The 11486-nt window shown below is 40.5% G+C and overlaps 2 long non-coding RNA genes across 2 annotated transcripts in view; both read right to left on the bottom strand.

The window, feature by feature from the left end:
• Positions 1 to 6339, bottom strand: part of LOC110596927 (uncharacterized) — a 118540-nt gene extending 112201 nt beyond the window's left edge. Inside the window, exon 1 of the long non-coding RNA XR_002482779.3 lies at positions 5673 to 6339. This is a non-coding gene — a long non-coding RNA (uncharacterized LOC110596927). The remainder of the gene's footprint in view (positions 1 to 5672) is intronic.
• Positions 301 to 5654, bottom strand: LOC144375922 (uncharacterized). The gene is made up of 2 exons (XR_013435778.1): positions 5405 to 5654; positions 301 to 4971 (listed from the first exon to the last, which is right to left on the bottom strand). It is a non-coding gene; the product is annotated as an uncharacterized LOC144375922 (long non-coding RNA).
• Positions 6340 to 11486: the final 5147 nt, after the last annotated feature.

Genomic DNA, 11486 nt, shown 5'->3' on the forward strand with positions numbered 1-11486 from the left:
TGATCTGTGCTAAGCTGTTGTTCTACTTTTGAAAGTGGCTGATGTATCATACCTTGGGCAAGGGGTGTGTCTTCCAGATAGCCACAGAGAATCTGCATTTTGCTCTCCATAGGGTAAACCTTCACCAATGGCAAGTGGACCCAGGAAAAAGGCAGGGAGATATTTATTCTTACCCTTCTTTCTCTTGTGGATCATCTGAGGTTCAGTTCCTCCTTGTAATTCTCTCAGAAATCACCAGGCCACCTGGGTACTTTTGATGAGTGATTTGTTGCATGACTGTCAGTGTGGTAACAGTGCATTTTTCCATCTTCCCTTACCTCACACCACTTTTCCCCATCACTGTAAACCAACCCAGGCTTATGCTTCCTTAGCGGAGTACCTCCTGTTCTGCTTTTTATAGTATCTGGGTTTAGACTACCTCTACCAATATGGTGACTCTGGGAATGAGTGAAGAGAACAAGAACTAGATATTTAGAAGGTAGTACTGGGACCAACGTGGTGGCTGATATGAGGAGTGAGGGAGAGGGGTGTATTAGAATGACTCCTAGATTTCTAACTTAGACAGGTCAGTGGCCAGCATTAGCACAATTGCTAGCACTTATTAAGTCCTCAGTCAACATTTAATGGATGCATGAATTATAATACCATAATTAAGGTGAATAATACAGAAAGTGATTATTAATATGCCATATCAAGGAGATTTTAGCAAACACTAGTGGGTAATAAACACTGGTGTTTGCAATCCTTTTCTTAAGATGCGCTAATACAAGATATGTATGATTATAATGTAAGAAATGAATGATTGATTAAGGCCTTAGAAATAATGGTGGAAAGTTGTCCAGAGTTCAAACAAATTTAATTCTAGTTAAATGTGATCATGGAGCTAGCTGTTCCAAATAACACAGCAGACTTTAAACCCGCACAATTGTCCATGATTCACAGAGTAACCAGACACAGTTAACACAGATAAATCCTGAACCTCTGAACTGTTTTCATCTTTATGAAAAACATAGAAAAACAGAGCTAAAGAGCCTTCAGAGATTATCTGGCCCAACTTCCCTGATTCGGGAATGATTTGGCACACAGGTGTAAGAAAAGTACTGATATTTATTTTTTCTGTAGAGCTGACTGACACTACGAAATAACAATATTATGTTATAGAAATGTTGGCCAAATAAAAAGTTTACACAACTAAAAAGTAAGGAGCATCTTTTGTTTGAGTATAATAGGATGGGCGAAACCCTAAAGGTACAGTTTCTTTTTTGTAAAGTTAGGGTTATTTTGGCTTAAATGGAATGTATGGCTAAGTTAAATGTTTGACTACACATGGCAGTAATTATCATACTTGGTGCTAAAAGTAAAATTATCAGCCTAGAATTATGATGGAAACTCCAATGCCAATCACAGGAGAGCAATATCTTATAAAATCCTCAAAAATAAGTCACCTAGAAAAGGGAAACAAGTACAGTCAAATAAGTGTTCTTTTAAAAATACTCATAGATGGCTATGTGCCATGCACTCCTCTGAGAACTTTATACATATTATTCATTAAAATCTCATAAGAGACCTATGAAGGAGGCATTATTATTTTACAGATAAGAAAACTGAGGCACTGAAGTAAATTTCCCAAGGACACACACTACTGTGGTAGATGCAGGATTCAAACTCATTACCCAATTACTTTGCATTTGTGGGTCATGTTGTTCAATCAGCATCTTAAAATACCCAGCTTAACACATTGATCATACTATGAAGGGTAGGGAACCTGGGTGTAACTGGAGGTAAAGCAGATCCACATCTCCAGTCACACGCTTAATCTATATACACTTACTGAGCAAATGATAAACAGAAATCACCTACATGATTTACATTGTTCTCTTCCCTCCTCTCCTCTTTCTCTGCCATTGAATGAATACAGCTTGATTGACATATGTATATGCATGTAGCATTAAGCTTCATTCTAATAGTCAGGGTCCATCTTGGAGCAACAGCCAATCAGGAATAAGCTCCTGAGGTTGGGCAAAAATGAAATTTTCTTGACTCATCCTGAGGCAAAGCTTGCTTTAGCACTGCTGTTCCCGGAATGAGACTGTCTCTTTTCATCTATTCAACAATGATTTATTAGGTGCCTTTTACTTGACAGTCACTGTTTTAGACTGAAGTTGCTTTGTTGAACAAGATTGAACAAGCCCCCAGTCTCATAGAACACATCTTCTAGAGTTTAGACAAACAACAATCAAGCAAACAAGTAAAGGAGAGATATAATAAAAGACATGAAGGAAAATAAAGCAGGGTAGCCTGTTAGAACTTGGCAGGGCTGTGTTGTGTCTATGTTAGATGGCATGATCAAGAAAGTCCTCTCTGAGATAACAGTTGAGCAGAGACATAAATGAGGTAAAGGAGGAAGCCCTGTGAAAATCTGGGGGTTGAAGGCAGAGGAAACAGCAAATGCAAACACCCTATGGCAAGAGTCAGCTTGATATTTTTGAAGAACAGTGAGAACGGTAGTATGACGGGAGAGGAATGAGTAAAGAAGAAAGTGATAGCAGAAGAGACGAGAGCATTAGGCGAAAGTCCAATCACAAGGGCTGGGCTGTGGTTAGGAGTATGGATTTCATTCCAAGTGTGATGGGAAACTACTGGAGGGTTTTGATCAGAACAATGAGCACATTTCATTTATCTTTTAAAAGGACTGCTTTGGCTGCTGTGTAGAGAATGAAGTGTGTGGTGAAGGAATGGAAGCAGAGAAAATAATTAGGAAGTGATTACAGTAGATTGAGCAAATTGCTAGAGTAGGAGGTACTAAGAAAGGGTGGAGTTGGGGATATATTTATATCCATATCTAAATTTATAAATTAACTGACAGAAAGGGCTGATAGATTGGACACAGACGTGAGGGAGAGAAATACTGGGCACTGAGGGTGGAGGCTGAATTATTTTGGGGGAAATGTGTCTTTGGGAAAATGATGAAAGAAAGTAGCATGGGAGCCATCTTAAGGTAAAATGAGACTAGAGCACAGTCCTTAGAGGGGGGAGCTTTCCTGATACAGGACAGGAGCCCCACAAGAGGGCACACTTCTCTCATCCAGTCAGAATCATGGACGCCTTCCATTACAGTCCCTTCATCCACTGAAAAGCCTTTCAGAGCATACCCATGGCCAGAGGAAGAAGATTCTCCCTTTCCTTTGCAGGTAGTAAGGAAAAATTTTTTAACCTGGGGGATGTGTGTATATAGAATCTATGATGTAGGTACACTGAAAATAAATACGTATGTACCTGTTATATTAAATATATGCCAATGTATATTATATTAATACACTCTCTGTTTGCATTGGAATATGATAGTATTTGTCTGGTTGTAGGCACTTTACTCTGGTTTAGAGTTCAGTATTGGTGTGTCCATTATTCTTCCTCAGCATTCCATGATGTTTTCTCAAGCCCAAAACCAAGGTCTTCCCCTCCCTGGCTGAGGCTGTTAGATGCAGAAAATAACACCTGAACAGCAACCTTTGAAACCAAAGGCTTTTAGAGCAGGAAGGAAGAGCTGGTCCAACCCTTCTTTTACTTTAAAGCAGAGGAAACTGAGCCTGGAGAATTTGAAAGACTCCCAGAAGTTCTAACAGCTGTCTTCTATACACAATAGACCTAACCTTTTCAGGATTACACTTCATGTGAGGCTAATATATTTTTAAACTCCCAGATTCTCATTTAATACAGAGGCACCCTGTTTTGGGATTCTTTTATATTAGTTAAAGGAGAAGAAGCTAGGCAGAAAAAGGAAGACAATATTTTTAACACACATCTTTTAATGCATTATCATCACCCTAGTGAAATTTTCTCAAGAAAGAGTGGTCTTAGGGAAGTGGCTGTAATGGGAAACCTAGAAGTCAAATCCATATTTTAAAAAGCTATATTATGACAAAAGCCTATGCATCACTTCCATTTCATTCAGTTCTCTCTAATTAGACTGAAGGCTAAATTTGAATTTGAATTGTATGACAGATGTAATAAAACTCATAAAAGAAGACCTTTGGAGGCTACCTTTTCCAAATCCTATTGTTCATAAATTTTATTCTGGTGATAAACAGAGCCTAGTCATATTAATACTACTAATAATTATTGTGTCCTTCATATGCTTCAGACTATGTTAAGGGCATGATTTACACTATCTCATTATCCTTAATCCTAACACTAACCCATGCTATCGGTACAATTACATTTTAGAATTGGTGAAATTGAGGCAGGAACAAGGCATCAAGAGGTTGAGCAATTTGCCGCAGTTCACAGAGGTGAGCAATGGCAGAACCAATATTTGAGCACTTACTTCAAGTACTTAATACCCTGGTTTTTTGTTTGCTTTATTTTATTTTATTTCTTATTCTCAGGGAAGCCCGGTGACCTTTAGGAGAGGACTCTGCTAAGGTTTGTTCAGAGTTTCAGCTGGTGAATAAGGTGGAACCAGAGGGCCCTTTCACCCACTTCATTCCTCATGGGAGAGATTTGCCACAAGAAGCCTAGTTAGGCCCACACATGAAAAAGGACCTTTTTTTTTTTTTTTTTTTTTAAGATCATTTTCCTTTCAGTTGTGATTTTTTTCTTTTAGGAAGTCGCCTGTGGTTTTCCAAATTGTCACAAAACATTTGCGCAACGACCTGGGGTGTTATGACACTCTTAGATAAAAATCCGAGGACAACTTGGATGAAGGACAATTTTTAAGTAGGAACACACTCTTCCTTTGCTTTGGTTAAACAAATGGAATGGAAAAGATTTGTTCAGATCGGAGCATCCAACAGACGCAAGCTCTTCGGAACTGCACCGACTCCTTGGCAAACACAGTTGCTTAGCGAGACTTCAAAACTCCTGAGCGCAAACAAATGGAGGAGGGGCGCACAGGCCCGCCCAGCGCAGACTTCTCCAGACTAGCCCCAGGTTTTGCAGAAAGCCCGGAGGGCGCTTGTAGCTCTTCCTTCTCTGGGTTAAAGAATGAAGTGGGAGAGGGGGAGAGATGGAGGGTCGATAGCTCTGGAGGACTCCTCTCAACTACCCCGCAAGGGTGGAAGGGCAGGCCCCGGGAGAGGGGTTCCACCGGAGGAGACATCCGAGTCTTAGCGCAGGAAAGGAGGACGAGAAAGAGAGGGGAACCCCGCTGCTGTCCTGTCCACTAATAGCGCGTCCCCTCCCCCCTCCCCCCAGGAAATGTCCCCGCCGGCCCCTCCTTTCGCCATCACCTCCTGGGGACTAAGGCTGTAAAATCCCACGCAGTACAGAGGCCGGTGGCGGGGTGAAGCGAGGCACTGCGGCCTGCTGGTACTGCCCAGTACCCTCCAGCCCCCGACTGCTGACCATCCAGCCCACCCCCAGCCTTCCTCCTCGATTCCCAGACCCCCCAGGGCAGCCACCCTACCCCACACGTCCCCTGGCAGACCCAACAACGGCCGGGGGCGGGGCGCCTCTAGCATCTGGAGCCCGGCTGCGTGAGGGAGGAACCTCAGCCCGGGAGCCCCGCCTCCATGCTTTCAACTGCCCGCCCCTTGAACATCTGGGTGCAGGGGTTACCGCTCCAGATGTGGCTCCTGGGCGTCCAGATGTGCGCGTTGTTACGCCCGGGGCCGATGGCCCAGGAGTCTGGGCGAACCCGTGGGAGGGGCTGGGAATTTTTCCTCCAAACTCACTTAAAAGCCAGCAGAACGTCAAGTCCCCTGGGTTCCCGGCTTGGGCCTCCTAGTCTCCCGCACGCAGCGCCTGATGGAATAAGCTTCCAGCTCAGCCTGTGCTCTGATGCTGAGCAAGCTGACCTTGGAGCTTTGGAAATAGGACAGCTTTACAGAGTTCCTCAAAGATAAGCCTCATAGTTTGAATAGACGACCCTCGTGCTGATGATGTGGGATTCCAGCTGTGCAGCCAGCAAACCCCAAATCGGTTGGTGGACAGAGTTGCTGTAGGGATTGCATCTGAGGCTGGCCCTAAAGCGCTTTTTGACAGGGTATGGATTCCATGTTTGAAGTTGGGGGTCGTATTCCACCTGGTACGAGCAGTTCTGGGCGGGAGAAAAGCCCAGTGAACCCTGTGACTCAATCCCCTTGGAATGTGCCTGGAGTAATAATGGGGACTTGAAAGGTTTTTATGGACGAGGTAGCTGGTGGAGAAGAGGCTGTATAGGCGGTCGGTCGAGGGGGGCAGCATTGCCTTATGCAGCAGTGCTGCGCCTGCAAACAGGACAAAAAATAGTCGGAGCGTCTGGTTTAAATCAACCAGAAAGCATTTCTATAGGCTTAATCCGCCTTACCGCAGAATCGACAGAACAGTACTAGCCAAATATATTCTGGGTTTTAACACTCCAGTAATAGCTAGACCGAATCACGTTCTACCGCTGGGATTTCTGTCCTAACGTACAACTGTCGTTATAGATGTTGCAAATTTAACTTCCTTTTCTGAGCTTGTGTGTGTGGGCATGTGCCTAAGCACTTATATTCGCAAGCAACTCTATAACTACGTTGCCCTTTTCTTTTCCTTTTTGTATGCGACCTTAGAATAGAGAAAAGTATCTGAGGCTAACATATGGGTTGCTTACAGCACTAAATATATAGCTGCATTTCCCTTCCTTAACGCCCTACTCAGAATTCCAAAGGCAAGTTGGAACAAAAGGAAAACGTGTCTAAGTGCAAAGAGAACCAGTGCCAAGAATTACAGTCACAGGGTAAATAACCTTGTTTTCTCCTTCATCAGTGGCCGCCACTAAACCCCCGTTCTTGGACGGTGGCCAACAGTCTGTCTGGTGGAGGGTGCTGCTAATTAGAGAGAGCCCATAAACCTCTCTGTCAAAGAGGGCATGTGACCTTCCCTTCAAGTCTAAACAATAAAGCTGGCGATCTGCAGACTGCACTCAACACTGGCTGCCCTGCGGATTCCCTAAATAGGAACAGGATGAAGGCCAGGCTTAAGAGGTTACCATAGCTCTGCTCTCACACTTTGAGGAATCGGTCACTCCACTTCCCTGTATAACTTGTTTCAATTACTCTCTACAGTCTTTTTAGAGGAGAGTAGCTTGCAGAGAGAACTCATTGTCTAATCTAAATGAGGAAGCAATTATCACTTGCTGCAGTCCTATGAGCTTTGAGACTGTCGGGTCAAAGATCAACCTGATCTCATGTAACCTAACTTTGCACTTTGGAAGATATACCCTTTTAATGACAATTACTTAGCCCTGCTTTTCTGAAACCTTGTTTTCTATTAAGGATCCCCCTCTCCCCACTTCAGTATCCTTTCTAATTTTAGAATTTAAGTAATCCTAAAGTAAAATCACAACTACTTCTGCATATTACTTAATGCTAAATATTAAAAAAATTGTGGTGCTTATAGGCATCATCTCAGAATAGAACACAATAGAATTCTGTCTTCCCTCCTTTGTCTAATCTACTTCCCTGGGAGCTCCCTTGCTCGCTTAAATTTTGTACAACATGTTGTAAACTATAAATATACAGCTCTACTTTCCTAGAACATAGCATATGGAAACTGTCGCCTGCTATATATCCTAACTGTATTTGCTTTCAACTTAAAGACTGAATAAAGTTAATCTCCTGTGTAAAGAGGCATTTGGCCTTCTGTACTTTGTGTTTTATTAGCTGAAACAGTATGGAAAAACATGCAGAATTCTTGGTGTTGCGAACAGAGCATATAAAAGAGTTTACAAGGTGTGGTTTGAAGAGAGGAAGGCACGGAGCAAACGCTGAAGGCAAAGAAGGAAGGAAGGAAGGAAGGAAGGAAGGAAGGAAGGAAAGCACTTTCTGAGAGGATCCACCTCCCATCAAGCTACATCCTCTTGTCCAAATCTTCCTGTTGTCTTGGCCAGTGATTGATGGTAAAAGATTTGTCTTTATTTTTCCTATTCAATTTAAATCCATCCTCTCACATACTGAAGCTACTCAAAGAGCCAAATCTACTGACATAAAGACTCGATTCCATTTAATTTTCAGATAAATAAACTGAAATGATTGTATAATACACACAGGGCAACAATCATTGGTTAGCTTCTGTGAATTCCTGGATAACAAGTGTAACATAATTAACAAGAGTCTGAAGTCACCAACAATATGTTGGTGATGACTTAGCCTCCTTTCTCAGTTTGCAAAGTAGGGCTGATACCTCTTTCCAAAGATTAAAACTGATGTACAAGTGTTACACAACCAATACAAGGGACATCACAAGCCTCATAAGGTATGTTCTCCTTTTTAAAACAAACAAAAAAACATGTGCTGCAACATTTTCTTTGTAAAAGAAATTAATAAAAATCTAAGGCATATAATTCCTATGTAGTAAATTAATCAAATGACTTTATATTTTCAGGTAAAGTTTCTTTTGGAATTTGATCTTAAGGATATTGTGCATAACTTTATGTGTTAACTTGGTTAGGTCATGATACATTTGGCCAAACACTAGTCTAGATGATGCTGTGAAAGTATTTTCTTTTTTAAGTTAAATTAACATTAAGATCAGTAGACTCTGAGTGAATGAGATTACTCTTCACAATGTGAATCGGGTCTTGTCCAATCAGGCAAAGAAGGAATTCTGTCAGTAGAATGCCTTTGGGCTTATAACATCAACTCTTCTCTAGCCTACTGACCTACCCTGCTGGTTTTGGGCTTTTTCGCTTCCATATTCACATAAGCAGATTTCTTAAATCTCTCTCTCTGCAGGTTATTGTTCTGATTCAATGGAGAAGCCTTGACAACCAAGATATCTACTGTTGTCTCTTGGCATAATCATGATCTACTCTAGCTCTCAAATTAATTAATTAGTATTTTTTCTCAGATACTGGAGATTGAACTGGTGGTACTCTAACACAGACCTACATTCCCAGTCCTTTTCATTTTGAGACAGGGTCTTACTAAGTTTTCCAGGCTGGCCTCAAACTTGTAATCCTCCTGCCTCAGCCTCATAGAGTAGCTGGGACTACAGGCCTATGCTACTATGCCTGGTTCCAGTTCTCAAAGGTAGAGCAATTTAAATAGGCCTGGCATAAATGAGGGAGAAGTCCCCACTTATAACCCAACTGTTTTCCCAATACTTTGAGAGAGCATTCAGCCAGATACTCTAACAGAGTTTTATCAGCCCCTCTCCTTACTCATTCTTTTTTCTTTCTGAATCTCAGCAATTGTAAGAAAAACTTCTGTTCCATAGCATTTGCTTCTGTTCTCCACCCCCCTTCTCTCTCTCTTTTTTTTTAAAAAAAAGAGAGAGTGAGAGAGGAGAGAGAGAGAGAGAGAGAGAGAGAGAGAGAGAGAGAGAGAGAGAGAGAGAATTTTTAATATTTATTTTTTAGTTCTCGGCAGACACAACATCTTTGTTGGTATGTGGTGCTGAGGATCGAACCCGGGCCGCACGCATGCCAGACGAACGCTTGAGCCACATCCCCAGCCCTCCCTTCTCTTTTTAACAACTATCTTTTTACAAATATTTCCCAAAGGGTACTAGTTGAAAACATAAGAAACTGGGACAGTTCTGAGATGATGACTTCAACTAAAGGAAGCTGCAGGATATGTCAGTGAAACTGTCAGATTCAGGATATATTTTGGAGAAAGCCAAGAGGACTTATTGACACATTGGATGTTAAGAGGTAAGGGAAGCTAGATACAGTGGCTCACACCTGTAATTCTAGAGACTCAGAAGGCTGAGGCAGGAGGATCCCAAGTTTGAGAACACCAGTCTGGGCTATTTAGCAAGACTCTGTCTCAAAATAAATAAAGTAAAAAGGGCTGGGAATATAGCTCAATTGTATGAAGAGTGCCCTTGGGTTTAATCCCCAGAACCACAAAAGAAATAAAGAAAAAAATCTGCTTTGAGAGAACCAAATTAATTATGCAATGACTTAGAAGGAATCTCAAGTTAAATTATCCTCAAATGATCCAAACATTGATTTGGTAACAGTGAATTCAGTTTTTTTTAAATTTATTTTTTATTCTAATTTGCTGTATATGACAGCAGAATGCATTACAATTCATATTACACTTATAGAGCACAATTTTTCATATCTCTGGTTATTCAAACTATATTCACACCATTCGTATCTTCATACATGTACTCAGGGTAATGATGTCCATCTCATTTCACCATCTTTTTTAAACTTCCATTCTCCCTCCCTCCCCCCCTCTCACCCCTTTCCCTATCTAGAGTTCGTCTGATCCTCCCATGTTCTCCCAGTGAATTCAGTCTTTTAAAAGGAGAAATTTATTTCCCTTAAATTGTTATGTTACCCTGCTTGGATAAAGGCATTGTGCAGAAACATAAGTGTGCTATTGTAGGCACTCAATGGATTTTTTTAATGTAAAAATTGATGCTAATTCGATTTGCACATGATGCCAAAATACTATCCTTTTTCTTTCTCTGTTTTTTTCTCTTAATATGGGATAGTTAAGTAAACAAAGAGAAAGCATAGTAACTTTCTTGTTTTAATTAAGTGTGGTCATTTATAGACAATTATCAATCCTGTGCTTTAAAATTTCAAATCAGGGGCTGGGGATGTGGCTCAAGTGGTAGTGCGCTCGCCCAGCATGCATAAGGCACTGGGTTCGATTCTCAGCACCACATAAAAATAAAATAAAGATATTGTGTTCACCTAAAACTTAAAAATTTTTTTTTTTAAATTTCAAATAAAATAATTATCTTGTAAAAAAACAATTTAAACACACAACCAACACCAAACCCTATGGAGAGTGTTTCAAGGGTACAATCTTGATGGATAGGTAAAAAGGCAGAATGTATTCCAAGGAACAATGAATCAGCCTCTGACATGATTTTTGTTTCACAAACCTCTTTTTTAAGAACAATGAACCTCTTCAGGGAAGAATAAAACACTAAAATAAATAAATAAATACATGAAAATAAAAAAAAATGCTGCAGTTCATATATTCATTGTGTTCTTTTGAATTTTCACTTAACTTTCTAAACTCTTTGAATTACCACACCAAATATATACATATGTATATAATATATATCAATAAAAATGGAAATAAACCTCCATTTTAAATGCTATCTGGAAACACTTTAACATATATTACATATCAGAATGAAGTAACACAAGGAAACTTTTTTAAACATAGGATTCCTCTCTAAAGCTGAAATGTGAGGCAGACAGACGTCTGACTTTCAAGCAGATGGAATCCCAGAATATTTTCAGGATACATAAATCTGAATTTTGTTTTCTGCTTTATGTCTGAGGCAGCTAACCAATCAACTGATGGTTAAGATTTCTGTACTCATTTTTTCCCAATTTTCCCCTTTCTAAAATTTAAACTGAACAATTCAGTGTATTTTTTGTAGTCCTACGGATGAACATTACAGAATGGGTATGATTTTTATAACTTGCTGTGATTGTAATCTTTTGTGTGTGTATATAATGCCCATTGTTTTATCAAGACATATTCAATAATAAATGATACCAATTCATGGAATCCAACATATGCATTCTGACATAAAAAACAAAACACAAA

This window comes from Ictidomys tridecemlineatus, chromosome 1 (assembly GCF_052094955.1).
Source record: "Ictidomys tridecemlineatus isolate mIctTri1 chromosome 1, mIctTri1.hap1, whole genome shotgun sequence".
NCBI classification, from domain to species: Eukaryota; Metazoa; Chordata; class Mammalia; order Rodentia; family Sciuridae; genus Ictidomys; species Ictidomys tridecemlineatus.